At 41.7% G+C, this 15,499-nt stretch overlaps 1 protein-coding gene across 1 annotated transcript in view; it reads left to right on the top strand.

Moving 5' to 3' along the window:
* rhpn2 (rhophilin, Rho GTPase binding protein 2) overlaps positions 1-15,499 on the top strand; it is a 90,810-nt gene that overhangs the window by 51,908 nt on the left and 23,403 nt on the right. The gene's annotated exons all lie outside the window — the stretch shown is intronic.

Genomic DNA, 15,499 nt, shown 5'->3' with positions numbered 1-15,499 from the left:
GGATGGAGCTGCGAGGAAGCCGCGACACACTTGGCCCTTGCCTTGGAGGGTCCCGCACTTCAGGTACTCATTGATCTGTCACCTGAGGAGCGTTGTGATCTCCAGGCCCTCACCGCTGCTCTCAACTGTCGCTTTGGACAGAGAACCTCAGCGGAGCACAGCAGAGAGGAGCTGACTAACCGACGCCGGCGTGAAGGTGAGAGTGTGGGAGCATTCGCAGCTGACATCAGGGTCTATGCACGGAAAGGCTACCCTACTTTCCCGGCAGCAGCGAGGGAGGAGCTCAGCCTCCATGCTTTCCTGCGGGGCCTTACACCAGAGCGTCTCCGCCAGCATGTCCGTCTGTTGTCACCCGAGATCTGAGTGAGGCACTGCGGGAGGCTGAGCGGGCTGAGGAGGTGCTACAGGCTGGGTCAGCGACGGGTCGATCACCACGCCCGCACCGGCTGACGAGAGCAGTTGAACGAGGGGTGGAAGGGGACCAGCCTGAGGAAGTGGAGGTCAGTCGCGCCCAACCAACATCAACCCCCCGACGGAGGCCAAGACTAGACCGCTGTTTCCGATGCGGAGAACCAGGGCACTTTGCCAGGGACTACCCTGCTCCAAGTCCCCTGCCTCGTACAACATCATCCCCGGGAAACGACCTCGGAGTGAGGCCGTGAGGGGACCCTCGCTCTGTTTTTCAACACCCCTCCACAGTGACTGCCCTACAGTGGGGCGCTGTGGGTTTTCCAGTGGACTGTACTTAGACTGCATTATTGACGACGGCCATGCAGTGCCCTAGTGGATACGGGGTCCACTATTTGTTTGCTACAAAGAGGAGTGTTTCCCGAAACAGCTGGTCCTCTTCCAGAGGACTGGACCTCCACCAATACCGAACTGCGCACTGTTACAGGTGAAAGGACAGTAATGCCCGGAAAGAAACTGTTGTCTGTGGTGGTGGGGATGAGCCAGATCAGCCACGAGTTCTGGCTCGCTGACATCAGAGACGAGTGCATTATTGGCCGTCCTCTGCCTCGGTAATGAGACTGTGCCGCTCCGGTCGGGCTGGATCCATCCTGGAAGGGCTGCTAACCTGAATTCACCTGGACACCCCTGCTCACCGGCTCCCGGCCGCTGCTCGGGAGCTACAGGGACTCAAGAGGACCCCCAGGAGAGTATTGTAGCTCAGACCAGTGCATCCCAACTGCTTTCACCACACGACCCCCCATCATCTGAGACGGTTGCCGCTGTGGAGGAATTGGGCCGTCGAAGTGGTGAGCATCTGAGCGCGCCACAGCAGGAGCAACTACAACGCCTATTGAAAGACTTTGTGGACATTTTTGCGGCCCGAGAGGAGGACTGTACCAGGACAGCTCTAGTGAAACATCACATTGACACTGGCCACGCTGCCCCCATTCGTTTGCGCCCCCACAGATTGCCTCTTGCGAAGCGTCAAGCTGCTGAAGAAATGATTCGTGATATGGCAGCTAATGGCATTATTGAGCCTTCTGGGCTGCACCTATGGTCGTGGTGCGGAAGAAAACGGGGGGGTGGCGCCCCTGTGTGGATTTCCGCAGACTAAATGCAGTCACTCGCAAGGATTCATACCCACTGCCACGCATCGATGATGCATTGGATTATGTGGCTGGATCCTGTTGGTTCAGCACCTTGGACTTGCGCAGTGGGTATTGGCAAGTATAACTGGCATCAGAGGACCGGCCCAAAACTGCATTCACCATCGGACAAGGGCTGTGGCAGTTTAAGGTGATGCCTTTTGGACTTTGTAACGCTCCGGCCACCTTCGACAGACTGATGGAGCGGGTCCTTAAAGACATTCCCCGAACCCGCTGTGTAGTCTACTTGGATGATCTGTTGGTCCATGCCAGAGACTTTGACCAGGCTGTTCACAATTCATGGGAGGTCCTGACAGCCATCCGTAGCGCCGGGTTGCGGCTGAACCCCGCCAAATGTAACCTACTCACCCGACACCCCCAGTTTCTGGGACACGTGGTTAGCGAGAGTGGGGTGGCTACCGACCCAGCGAAGGTGGCTGCCGTGAGCAACTGGCCCCCACCAGCCAACATCACTGAGCTGCGGAGCTTTCTGGGCTTAGCCTCGTACTACAGAAGGTTTGTCAGAGACTTTGCAACCATTGCCAGCCCCTTGCACCAGCTGACAAATAAGGGCCAGCGGTTTGGGTGGTCTGAGGACTGCGCAGCAGCCTTCCAGCAACTAAAAGCCACCCTCATCGGCGCACCTGTCCTGGCTTACCCTGACACCAACCAACCTTTCCTTGTGGACACTGATGCTAGCAATGTGGATGTTGGGGCCGTACTCTCCCAGAGGGGGGAGACCGGAGAGAGAGTGGTGGCCTACTATAGCTGCAGCCTCAGTAGACCAGAAAGAAACTACTGCGTCACCCGGCAGGAGTTGTTAGCAGTGATCCTGGCAGTACGGCACTTTAGGCCCTACCTCTTGGGTACTAGGTTCACACTTCGGACTGACAATGCTAGCCTTACTTGGATGTTAAATTTCCGGCAACCAGGTGGCAAGGTGGATGGAGATCCTCCAAGAATACGATTTTGAGGTACAGCACCGACCAGGGCGGCAGCATGCCAATGCTGATGCCCTCTCCAGGCTTCCATGCCTCACCAACGAGTGTCGGTATTGCAGTCGTCAGGAAGAAAGAGGTCTGGGGCCATCATCAGCAGGGCTAGGTGACACTGATGGGGGAGGGGAGCCGTTCACCACTGACCAGCTGAGGCAACTGCAGGCAAACGACCAAGTGTTGGTGAAGGTAAAGGGCTGGCTGGAGACCCAAGCACGTCCAGACTGGCAAACCGTGTCCTCCCAGGGGCCTGTGATCAAGTCACTTCACTCCCAGTTTGGCAACCTGGAGTTGCACGATGGCGTGGTCTACAGACGGTGGCAAGCACCAAGGGGGGGAATTGACCGTCTGCCACTTCTGGTTCCCCATGCTCTGCAGTCAGAGGTCCTCCGTTCGGTTCATGGAGCAGCTGGATCCGGCCACTTTGGAAATGCTAAGACGGTGCAACGGCTGCGGCAGCGGTTCTATTGGCCAGGGTGTCGGCAAGATGCAGAGCTGCATGTTCACTGTTGTGATGTCTGTACCACACAGAAAGGACCCGGCCAATGCTCTCACGCGCCATTGCAGCAGTACCTAGTCGGGGCACCCATGGAGAGGATTGGGGTGGATGTACTGGGTCCTTTTCCTGTCACCGAAGCCGGAAACCGCTTTGTCTTGGTCGCTATGGATTATTTTACAAAATGGCCAGAGGCATATGCAGTTCCTGACCAGAGTGCCTCCACAGCAGCCCAGCGGCTAGTGGATGAGATTTTCACCCGATTCGGAGTGCCGGACGAACTTCATAGTGACCAAGGGCGTAATTTTGAGAGTCGGTTGTTCAGGGAGGTGTGTCAGCGGCTGGGGGTGAAGAAGACAAGAACCACCCCCTTTCATCCTCAAAGCGATGGACTAGTCGAGCGTTTCAACCGCACCCTGGCCACCAAACTTGCCATCCTGACTAGTCAGCACCAGAGAGACTGGGACCAGCATTTGCCTTTGGTCCTGTGGGCGTATAGAACAGCAGTACAGGAGTGAAGTCAGTGCACACCGGCGGGGCTGATGTTCGGGAGAGAGCTCCGCACGCCAGTGGATTTGGTGTTTGGCTCGCCCCCCGAGCCTGAGATTGTTGGTGGGCCTGAACTGGACTACTTTAGGCGGTTGAAGGTGCGTCTGAACACCGTCCATCAACTGGCCAGGGAGGCCCTAGAGGAAGCTGGAGCCCGCCAGAAGCGGGCATACGACACACGGGCCGACCCTGGGACAAGGGGACAAAGTGTGGGTGTTTTGCCCCCAAAGGAAGCGGGGATTGTCTCCCAAATTGACCCATCACTGGCAGGGACCTGGGGAGATTTTGGACCAAATTTCGGAGGTGGTTTTCAGGGTCCGAATGCCTGGACGGGGCAGACGGGTGGTGCTTCATATGGACCGGTTAGCACCATATCACCCATTGACCTCGGAACAAGAGGAACCAGAGAACCAGAGTAGCTCTCCACCATCCACCCCCGGTGCCGAGACGGACAATGACGGACTCAGGACTGAGCCTGGCACGGGTGATAGAACATCAGGAAGGCCGAAGCGTGTTCGTCGCCGGCCAGGACATTTGTTGGATTTTGTTGTGGGAGATTAGGGTTGTGGGGACACTAACCCTCTTGGGGGCGGGGGTGGGGGTTCTATGTAATGACCCGGCAGTCAGTGCTAACAGCCTGGTGTATTATGGGTATTTCTTTAAAGTTTACTTTTTATGTTAATTAAGCAAGGCAGTCGATTTCTTTTGTATTAGAGATGTTATGTGTTTATGTCAAGTTAGTTTGGGTGGGTTTGGTTCATTTGCAGCCCAGTTATATAAAAGTATAACAGTTGCCATCATGGAGAAAGATGTCTTTATGAATAACCTTGGCAATGGCCTTGCAATGTCTTAAGCTTTGTTTTTGACTCTCAGCTCTATTAAAGAGGTTATAAAGGACAGAGCTGTGTCTTGCTAGATATTCCATCTATGCAATTATTTACAGAGACACTCGGGGTCGTGCGGTGTATGGGACACGAGTGTTCGCCTGCTTAATGAGCTAGGTACAGCTGTGTATATGGCGCTGGCATTCCGCTAGCCGATAGCTTGGGGGAAGTGTGCAGCAAAGTTCAGCTCCGAGAACTTCAATACTCAACTACCAGTTGTTACAATATATATATATATATATATATATATATATATATATATATATATATATATACTGTATATATACACAGCATCAGCTATTTAGTTACTTATAATAGGAGAATTAGAATTCTTCCAGTTGAGCATGATAAGTCTGCATGCCAATAGTGTAGTAAATGCAATTACAGTTAGGTTGTCCTCCACTTTTTTTTTTTTTTTTTTTTTATTTTTTATTACATTCATACAAAGCAATCAAGTTTTTACAAAAGAAAAATTGAGTTAAGAACAGATCGATCCCCACCCTTGAGAGAGAGAGCAAGCCAAACGTAAAATTTAAGGCTTTAAACATACCTAAATTAATAAATTCTCTGTGCTTTATGAACTTATTTTAAAATATTACTGATTAGATCCTGCCATGTTTTGAAAAAGTCTGTACGATCCTCTAACTGAGTATTTGATTTTTCCAATTTCAAATAATATAACACATCGGTTTCCCACTGACTTAAAAGAGGAGAGTTTGGGTTCTTCCAGTTTATCAGAATAAGTCTGCGTGCCAAAAGTGTAGTGAGTGCAATCACAATTTGTTTGTCTTTCTCCACTTTAAGCCCTCTGGAAGAACCCCAAACACAGCTGTTAATGGGTTAGGAGGGATTGTGAGTCCAAGGCTGTCTGAGAGGTAATTAAAAATTTTTGTCCAGAATAATGTTAATTTGGTGCAGGCCCAGAACATGTGACCCAGTGAGGCTGGGGCTTGGTTGCAACGTTCGCAGGTTGGATCATGCCCTGGAAACATTTTGAGAGTTTTAGTCGAGACAGATGTGCTCGATATATAATTTTGAGTTGTATAATTGTATGCTTTGCATATGGAGCTCGAGTGAATTCTCTGCATTGCTACTTTCCACTCCTTTTCTGATATATTAATTGAGAGATCTTTTTCCCAGTGTCCTCTTGGATCTTTGAAAGGAGGGATTGTAAAATGATTTTATATATTGTAGAGATGGAGTCTAAGTCCTTGAGATTGAGCAATATTTTTCCAGCATGGATGAGGGTGCAAGATGAGGAAAATCTGGAAGGTTCTGTTTAACAAAGTTCCTGATTTGAAGATAGTGAAAGAAATGTGTAGCTGGAATGTTAAATTTGGAATGTAATTGTTCATAGGATGCAAAGACGTTGTCTATATAAAGATCTCTAAGCAAGTTAATTCCAAATTTTTCCAGATATTAAAACTGCATATGTTTGTGAAGGTTGAAAGAGGTGGTTCTCTTGCAGAGGTGCCACAGATAGAAGCTTCTCCGTCTTAAAATGCTTTCTACATTGGTTCCAGATTCTAAGTGAGTGGAGCACAATTGGGTTATTTGTATATTGCCGATAACGTGTGTTTATTGGAGCACAGAGCAAGGAATACAAAGAAGTACTGCAGGATTTTACTTCTATTGCGGTCCATGCCTGTGTATGTTCTTCTATTTGTGTCCAGGTTCTTATCGCCTGTATATTTGCTGCCCAGTAATAAAACTGGAAGTTAGGTAGAGCCATGCCGGCTTCTGCCTTTTGTCTTTGTAGGGTCGCTCTTTTGATGCGTGGATGTTTTGAATTCCAAATAAATGAGGTTATTGTTGAATCTAATTGCTAAAGAATGATTTATTAATGTATATTGGATGTTTTGAAATAAAAAGGAGCTTAGGAAGAATATTCATCTTAGCAGTGTTAATTCTTCCAGCTAGTGTGAGATGAAGGGTTGACCATCTATGCAAGTCTTGTTTAATTTTTTCCATGCAGACAGCGAAATTTTGTTGATAAGAGCTTTATGTTTACTTGTGATGTTTACCCTAGGTATTTAAACTGTTCTGCAATGATAAAAGTTAGGGTATCTAATCTAATATTATATGCTTGAGAATTCACTGGAAAGAGTACACTTTTATTCAGATTAATTCTGAGACCAGAGATCTTTTGAAATTCTGTGAGTGCTGCTAAGACTGCAGGCACAGAATTTTCTGGGTCCGATATATACAGTACCATATCATCTGCATATAATGAGATTTTCTGTTCCAGTCCTTCTCTGCTAATCCCCTTTATCTGATCAGTATTTCGACAATGTATTGCCAGTGGTTCAATGGCAATGCAAACAGCAGCGTGACAAGGGCATCCTTGTCTAGTGCCACGTTCTAGTTTAAAGTAGTCTGAGCAAATGTTGATGCAAACTGAAGCTTCTGGGTTAGTATACAGTAATTTAAGCCATGCACAAATGTTTGGGCCAAACCCAAACTTCTCCAATGTAGTAAAAAAGGTATTTCCATTCAATCATGTCAAATGCTTTTTCTGCATCCAATGATAATAATAATTCTGGGGTGTTTGATTTAGTTGGTGAGTATAGTACATTAAACAAGCGTTGAAGATTTGAAGATAAGTGTCGGCCCCTAATAAATCCAGTTTGGTCTTGTGATATTACCGAGGGGAGCACTTTCTCATCCTTCTAGCTATGATTTTAGAGAGTATTTTAGCGTCGTTATTCAGAAGTGAAATTGGTCTGTATGATGCACATTGTGATAAGTCCTTATTGTGTTTTGGAAAAACAGTGATTAGTGCTTGGCAAAAGGTTTGAGGAAGAGATTGGTTATCTCTGGCTTCTGTAAATGTTGCTAATAGGAGGGGAGCTAGCTGAGCAGAGAATTTCTTGTAAAATTCTGCAGGGTAGCCATCAGGGCCTGCTGCTTTCCTGCCTTGGAGTGACTTTATAGCATCTAGTAATTCTGATAACGCCAGAGGTTTATCAAGTTCCTCCGCACTAAAAGCGTCTATTTGTGGTATCTGTAATGTATCTAGAAATGTATTACATTGTGTATTGTCTTCTTTAAACTCAGTAGTATATAGTGATTTATAGTTGTTTCTGAAAGTGTGCATTATGTTTTTGTGTTCAACGATTTTTATCTCCTTCTCCACTTTAAGTCCATCTGGAAGTACACCAAACAGCTGTTAATGGATTAGGAGGGATAGTGACACCAAGGCTGTCTGAAAGGCATTTAAAGATTTTTGGTCCAAAATGAAGTTAATTTGGTACACGCCCAAAACATATGGTCCAGTGAGTCTGGAACTTGATTGCAACGTTCACAGGTTGGATCTTGGAATTTAAACAATTTTAAACAAGACATGTGCTCAATATATAATTTTAAGTTGAATAATATGCTTTGCGCATATGGAGCTCAAGTGAATTCTGTGCATTGCTACCTTCTACTCCTTTTCTGAAATGTTGAGTGAGAGATCCTTTTTCCTCTGTACCCTTGGATCTTTGAAAGTGTGAGGGACTGTAAAATGTTTTTAAATATTACGGAGATGCTGTCTGAGTCCTCAAGACTGGTCAGTATTTTTTCCGGTATAGAGGTAGGTGGGAGGTGAGGAAAATTGGGCAGGTTTTGTTTAACAAAGTTTCTGATTTGAAGATAGTGAAAGAAATGTGTTGCTGGAAGTTAAATTTTGGAGTGTAATTAGTAGGATGCAAAAACTTTGTAGAGATCTCCAAGTGATTTAGTCCCGAATGTTTTCCAGACATTAAAAACTACATACGTTTGAGAAGGTGGTAAAAGGTGGTTCTCATGCAGAGGTGCCACAGATAAAAGCTTCTCTATCTTAAAATACTTCCTACATTGGTTCCATATTCTGAGTGAGTGAAGCACAATTGGGTTGTTAGTATATTGGAGATCACTTGTACTTATTGTGGTACAAAGCAAGGAATATAAAGAAGTACTGCAGGATTTTATTTGTAATGCGGACCAAGCCTGTGTATGTTTATATGTATCAATGTCCAGGTTTTTATAGCTTGCATATTTTCTGGCTACTAATAAAACTGAAATTTAAGTAGAGCCATGAAACCTTCTGTGTAAGGTCTTTGTAGGGTCGCCATTTAGATACGTGGATGTTTTGAATTCCAAATAAATGAGTTTATGATTGAATCTAATTGCTTAAAAAATTATTTGATTTATTTTGGGATGTTACAAAATAAATAAGAAGCTTAGGAAGCATAATCATCTTAACAATGTTAATTCTTCCAGCTAAAGTGAGATGAAGGGTAGACCACCTATGCAGGCCTTGCTTAATTTTTTCCATACAGACGCCATAATTTTGTTGATAAAGAGCTTTATTTTTATTTGTGATGTTTACCCCTAGGCATGTAAACTAATCTGTGATGATGAAAGAGAAGGTGTCCAATCTAATATTGTGTACTTGAGAATTCACTGGAAAGAGACCAGTAATCTTTTGAAATTCTGTTAGGACTTGAGGGGACAGTATTTTGTGGATCTGAAATATACAGTACCATGCCATCTCCATATAGAGAAATTTTCTGTTCAAGTCCTTCTCTGATAATCCCCTTTATCTCATAAGCATTTCGAAAGTGAACTGTCAGTGGCGATTGCAAAAAGTAGTGGTGACAATGGACATCCTTGTCTAGTGTCATGTTTTAGTTTAAAATTGTCTGAATTAATGTTAATACAAAATGAAGCTTCTAGACTGGTATACAGAAGTTTGATCCATGCACAAATGTTCGGTGCAAATCTAAATTTATCCAATGTAGTGAAAAGGTAGTTCCATTCAACCATATCAAATGCTTTTTATGCCTACGATAATATCATCTCTGGGGTGTTGGACTTTGTGGGTGAATATATTCCATTAAACAGTTGTCGAAGATTGGAAGCTTAGTGTCTGCCTTTAATAAAACCAGTTTGGTCTTGTAATATTACCAAAGGAAGCACTTTCTCAATCCTTCTAGCTAGGACTTTGGAGAGTATCTTAACATGATTATTCAGAAGTGAAATTGGTCTATATGATGCACATTGCAATAAGTCCTTATTTTGTTTAGGAAAGACAGTAATTAATGCTTGGTGAAGAGTTTGAGGTAGAATTTTATTGTCTCTAGCTTCTGTAAATGTTGCTAATAAAAGGGGAGCTAGCTTAGTTGAGAATTTTTAATAAAATTCGGCAGGGTAGCCATCAGGGCCTGCTGCTTTCCGTATCTGAAGTAAGTTTATAGCATCTAATAATTCTGATAGTGCCAGAGGTTTATCTATTTGTGGTATCTGTAATGTATCCAGAAATGTATTAGATTGTGTCTTGTCTTCTTTAATCTGTGTAGAATACAAGGACTTATAGTAGTCTCTAAATGTGTGCATTATATTTTTCTGGTCAATGATTTTGTGTCTGTCTATGATTTCTGGGATTTCATTACAAACTTACTGCTTGTGGATTTGTTCAGCTCGATCTTATTAGCTTTCCCTCCATGTTCATAGTAATAATGTCTTGATTTAAAAAGTTGTTCAGGTTATTTTGTTAAGAGGTTGAGTTCTAAATGCAGAGTTTGTATTTTCATATGAAATCCTTACTTAGACACCTGTTCTTGATCTATTCTAGTAATTTCACTGATTAGCTCTGATACTTTCTTGGTTTCCAATTTGTTTCTGTGGGAAAGATATGAGATAATCTGTCCTGTTAATAAAGCCTTCAGGGTTTCCCCAAAGTATTCATGCAGAAATCTCTGAGGGTGTATTTGTCTCTAAAAAAAACAGATTTACTTGGATTTAAATTCTATACAGTTCTCATCTGCTAAGTTCTCATCTGGGTTAAGGCACAGTTTTGCAAGATGAGTATGTGGGGCATAATGATTTTAGCTCCAAGATTAAAGGGGTGTGGTCGGAGATAACAATATTGTTATCTACAATGAAATAATCAGTACTTGAATAGTAGTGATGCACTGGTGAGTAGAAGGAATATGCTCTTGAGTTTGGGTTTACAAATATCCAGGGGTCTGATAAGTTATGCTCAGTTATAAATTGTGTTATTGTCTTTTCATTGCTCCTGTGGCAGGTGACGTGCCTAGAGCTTGATTTAAAACACATTTAAAGTCCCCAGCCATTATAATTTTATGAGTGTTCACATTACGAATGGATGCAAATACATGTTGGATGATGTGCCTATCATCCACATTGTATACATAGATATTTATCAAAGTCACTTTACAGTTAAATAAATTACCCAAGACAATCGCATATCTCCCTTCAGGATCAGATATTGCATCTTATACTGCAAATGAGACTGTTCTATGTATAAGAATTTCCACACCTCTAGTTTTCTATGTAAAGCTGGAATGGAATATTTGGCCAGTCCAGTCTCTGTGCAGCCAAAACTGAACCTTGCTTAATAAGTGAGTCTCCTGTATAAATACTATTTTAGCTTTTAGACCTTTTAGGTGAGAAAATACTTTCTTTCCCTTTAATTTGTGGTTCAGACCTTTAACGTTCCAGCTCACAAAGTTAACTGTTCACTCAGTCATGGAGACCTTTCTTCTGAACTTTTGTTGTCATTTTGTAGTCTTAACTGAAAATAATACAGCTTTCACCTTATTTTCCAATTTTCCCAGGAGTTTTTGCCTTGAAGCCTATTGTTATGTTGGCACTTTTAATCTCCAGTAGACCAAAATCGCGACTGTTTGGAAATGTTGGAGAAATTAAAAAAACTTGTTAAAAAATACACAAACAGACACAGAGAAAACTTTCATGCCCCATACAGGTAGTAAAACGAGTGGGAACAATTTAAATATAGAATGCTAGATCTGTGAGGCAGCACTGCTAGCCACTGATTTATGAGGAACCAACAACAGCATTTGATATTAGTGTTAAGTTTACAATATTATACCATTTTATTACCAACTTAAAAACTGGTAACAGGAGAGCAAAGTGGAACATGAATGAGATACAGCAAACAAAGCATAAATAACTTTTATATGATGGCCAAGGAATTTATTTTTCTCAACACTGTGTGACTCATATCTTTTCTCTTTAATACACTATTGGTACCTGAGAAAAACTACTACAGTAATATACTTACCACACTAGGTGCCTCAATAAAATTGATTGAAAAAAAAAAAAAACACAATCACTGATTAGAAGCGCAAGAAAGCATGCAAATGAATAAGAATAATATTGCATCAGTGCCACAATGTTTTCCGAAATGTGTACTATACAGGTCATAAAATGAGTTATTTGACATCATGGACCACAAGGTGCATATTAATTCAGCGTGAGCAGGAAGCCTCAATAAAACTGAATAAAAAAAAAAAAAATCAAGTGATGGTGAGATATGAAGAAGGCAGATTCACCAGCGTTTGTGTGTCAGCTTTTACCCCTCCAGATCAGAGAATTTCCAGTTCCATTGTCTCAAAAAACCACCCACATCTACAGTTTTTTTCCCAGTTTTAGATAAAAAGTAACCGCGATTGAGAAAGTAACCGCGAGTAATCGTGACTGAGAAAATAAGAGTGAAAAAAAATGCTAACTTTTACAAATCCTATTAAATTTACACCGGCTGTTACAGATACAAATGAAATGTATGTTTCTGTTGTATAATATTAACAATAAGAGCAGCTCACTACTCAAAACAGTAAATTTGCAGGGGAGCTGGTTTCAAACTCACAACCTTTGGATTATAAGTCGACAGCTTAACCGCTGCACCACGGAAGTTGTCGTATTGTAGTTGCCCTTTTTATGGAAGTGTTTATTTGATATTTGGTCATCGGCCTTTACATATTATACAGTTCATGTGTACATTTTGTCATTTATTACTAAAACATGAAAAATGTTTCTGTTTTAACGATTTGTTTACATAGATTGTTTAGACACAACGCACATCAAGTTATTTCCCCTTACAATTCTGAGTAGCTCATTCCCAGATAATCAAAGCAGGAACTGGGAGAACTTCGTGGCCGTTCTGAGGCAAAGGTGGGGGATGGTATAAGGCTGCTTGGGGTTATCGACACATTTAGAAGACAAAAGAGGCTGATGAAGATGTACGAAGGGATTTAAGGTGGGACAGAATTACAGTTTTTTCATTGGCTCTGGTAATTCTAGTGTTAAACATTTGCTCAAAACTGTAATAAAATACTGTATATACAATACTACTCCATACATGAAATATTGCATAATATTTTGCTTGGTAATAAAAACTCAATTGAGGTAAGAAAGATAGTCTTCAGCTCATACAGTATTTAACATTCCTTTTTCAGCAGTATCATGAAGATTAGATTTTTAGCTAATAGTAAATGTCATACAAATACTAGTAAAAATCTCTGCTCCCAGATAGCTACTTACAGGTGTGTTGACAGCTGTACCTTGGATAACTTAATCTTGTATGATAATATTTTAGAATTATTAGTTGAATAGGAAATGAAAATGGTGAAACAAATATAATCTAAGTGTTATGTAAAATATGGTGGAGTAAAGGTGGAATGCCATTGTAATGAAATTCATGGGACCATAAAAAATATTGTGTAACAGAAATTTCATTATAACGCATATAGGGAAAATACATATGCTATTGTGAATAGGTCACCAGCAATTTTCCATCTCTAATGGCAGTGGTGCAAGGACATCTCCATAGCTGCTCTACAGTGTCTGGTAAACAGTGAACCAAGTATTTGGGTGGCATTAAGTATTTTTTTCCATTGCATTATTATCATCGGTGGGACATTTTTGGTCAAAAAAAATGGTTGTTATACTGTTAAAATGATATCTGTTGAATGTTGTATGAATGTTTGTCCAGGCCAAAAAAAGCATTAGTTCTTCTGAAAATTTTGTTACTTCGGTATTCGCTATAAAGGGATTTGACCTGTGTTATGAAAAATATAAAGTGGACAGTATGCAGGGGGAGAAGAAAAGTGTAGTAGTCCAGGTCCACTTAGGAGTAGATAGCTGGGACAGAGCCAGCCTAACTGCACACATAGAAGTTCACAATTGTTGCTTAGAAGCTGTTCCACCTACAGAGTACAGTGGAGTCTTTATAACTCTAGGACTGGACAGCATCTTTGTAACCCGAAGGTCCCAGTTTCATGGTTAGTGTGCAGTGCTTAGGGAATACCTGGACTGAGACACTGTGACATTTAGTCAAACATTAGCAATGTCACATCAATTCTGAGGTCCAATTCTAAGATTAGTAAGGATACGATAGTTAAAAAGTCTACAATACATCAAGTGCCATAGCCAGACAATCGGAAGGGAAAGATAATGAAAAAGGAATTAATACAATTTCAATAGTTGTTGCAGTTATTAAAATGCAATCTACACAGATTGTCATCATCCTAATAGGGGTACACTACAGTAAAATGATGGGTTATATGTAAATACTGAAACTGATAGGACATGTCTAATTTAGGCAAAGAGAACATCACTGAGTTTGTCAGCCAATAGCTAAACTCTCTGCCCTTTACAATAATTTTATTTATCTTGGGAAATTTTGTAATGAGAATTCATTCTTGAGTATAGAAATTAATATGTTCACATGCTTTGTGCCTATTTGTCAAATAGTACCACTGCATCTACTTTTTAAATAACCCGTGTTAAAGATGAGAGTCCACTTTGGCTATTATAAACTATGATAATGAGTCATTTTCTTAGCTCATGTTTGGTATATGCTTGAAAAAAAACTAATAGCTTAAAAAATGAACATGCCATTGTAATGCATTATGTACACTTTATGTTCATAACATTGTGGGCACCCCTTCACATTAGATTCAGGTGTTTCAGCAACACCCATTGTTAACAGGTGCATACAATCAAGCACATAGTCATGCAATGACAGTGCCCCTGTGCAAACACCCAGGTCCATAAAGCCATGGTATGACAAGTCTGGTGTGGAAGAACTGTAGTGGCTTACACAGAGCCCTGACCTCGACCCTATTGAACACCTTTGGGATGAATTTAAATACTGATAGCAAGCCTGTCTTCTTGTCCAAAGTCAACCTCACAAATGTTCTTTTAGCTGAATGGACACAATTTCCTACAGACACACTCCAAAATCTGGTGGAAAGCCTCCCCAGATGATTGAGGGCTGTTATAGAGAGAAAGTGTATGTAGTACTCTAATTTAATTCTACTCAATAAAATCTACTGTAATGTAGTGTATAATCAAGTTAGTATATTCCATTACATGCTCAAAATGGGCATCCATTTCCTTCCTGGCATAACTTATGTAAAAATACAACGCACTAAATGCAAGATGTTTCTTCTACAGACCAGCTTCTTGTGAGCCATGCTTCTGAATGTTATATTCCAAGCTTTTTTTCTCCTATACAAATACTCATTTAACTGGTTTATAGGGTGGTTATTGTCATGTGTACAGTGTGTACTGAAATTCTACATTGCATGTTTTAATCAACATTCAGCACATTGCCACTCTCCACCGCCATGAGCAGTGAGGAGAACGGTCTTACTTTGGAGTGTGTATGTTCCTTACCTTAAAAATCTTGGTGTGCAGTTTACAACACTATCTACAAATAAGAGAAACATGTTTTCATTTATATATTGCTGACATTAGACATTAAACTGTAGGGCACTGTGGTCAGTGCTGCAGCTTCACAGATGCTGCATCCTTGGTCCAAACCCCCCTTTCCTGATCATTTTCCATAGACTGAGTATTCATCCAGTCATTTTTATATAGTTCTCTTAACAACATAAACCAACCCAGGATATCAGACAGATAAAATGTATATAATAAGGTATTAATCAATCTGTCATCTTTCAGTCTTAATTATGTTGCCGATTGGATCAAGAGCCCTTTGGATTTTTATCCTTATTTGTATAGTTTTTGTATTTTTGCCACATGTGCAATTGCTCTCTATTTAAAAGATAAATGACACACCACCTGCCCAGTTTAAATTTCACAAGTGGATATGCTTGGATATTCACAAGGAATGTGCATGTTGTATTCCAAGCCTTACTTTTTTCTGTTATACTGGAGTCTTGATCT

The sequence above is a fragment of the Polypterus senegalus genome, chromosome 9, assembly GCF_016835505.1.
Source record: "Polypterus senegalus isolate Bchr_013 chromosome 9, ASM1683550v1, whole genome shotgun sequence".
Taxonomy (NCBI): Eukaryota; Metazoa; Chordata; class Cladistia; order Polypteriformes; family Polypteridae; genus Polypterus; species Polypterus senegalus.
The sequence above is the reverse complement of the archived record's forward strand: the minus strand, read 5'-3'. Positions and strand labels throughout refer to the sequence as shown.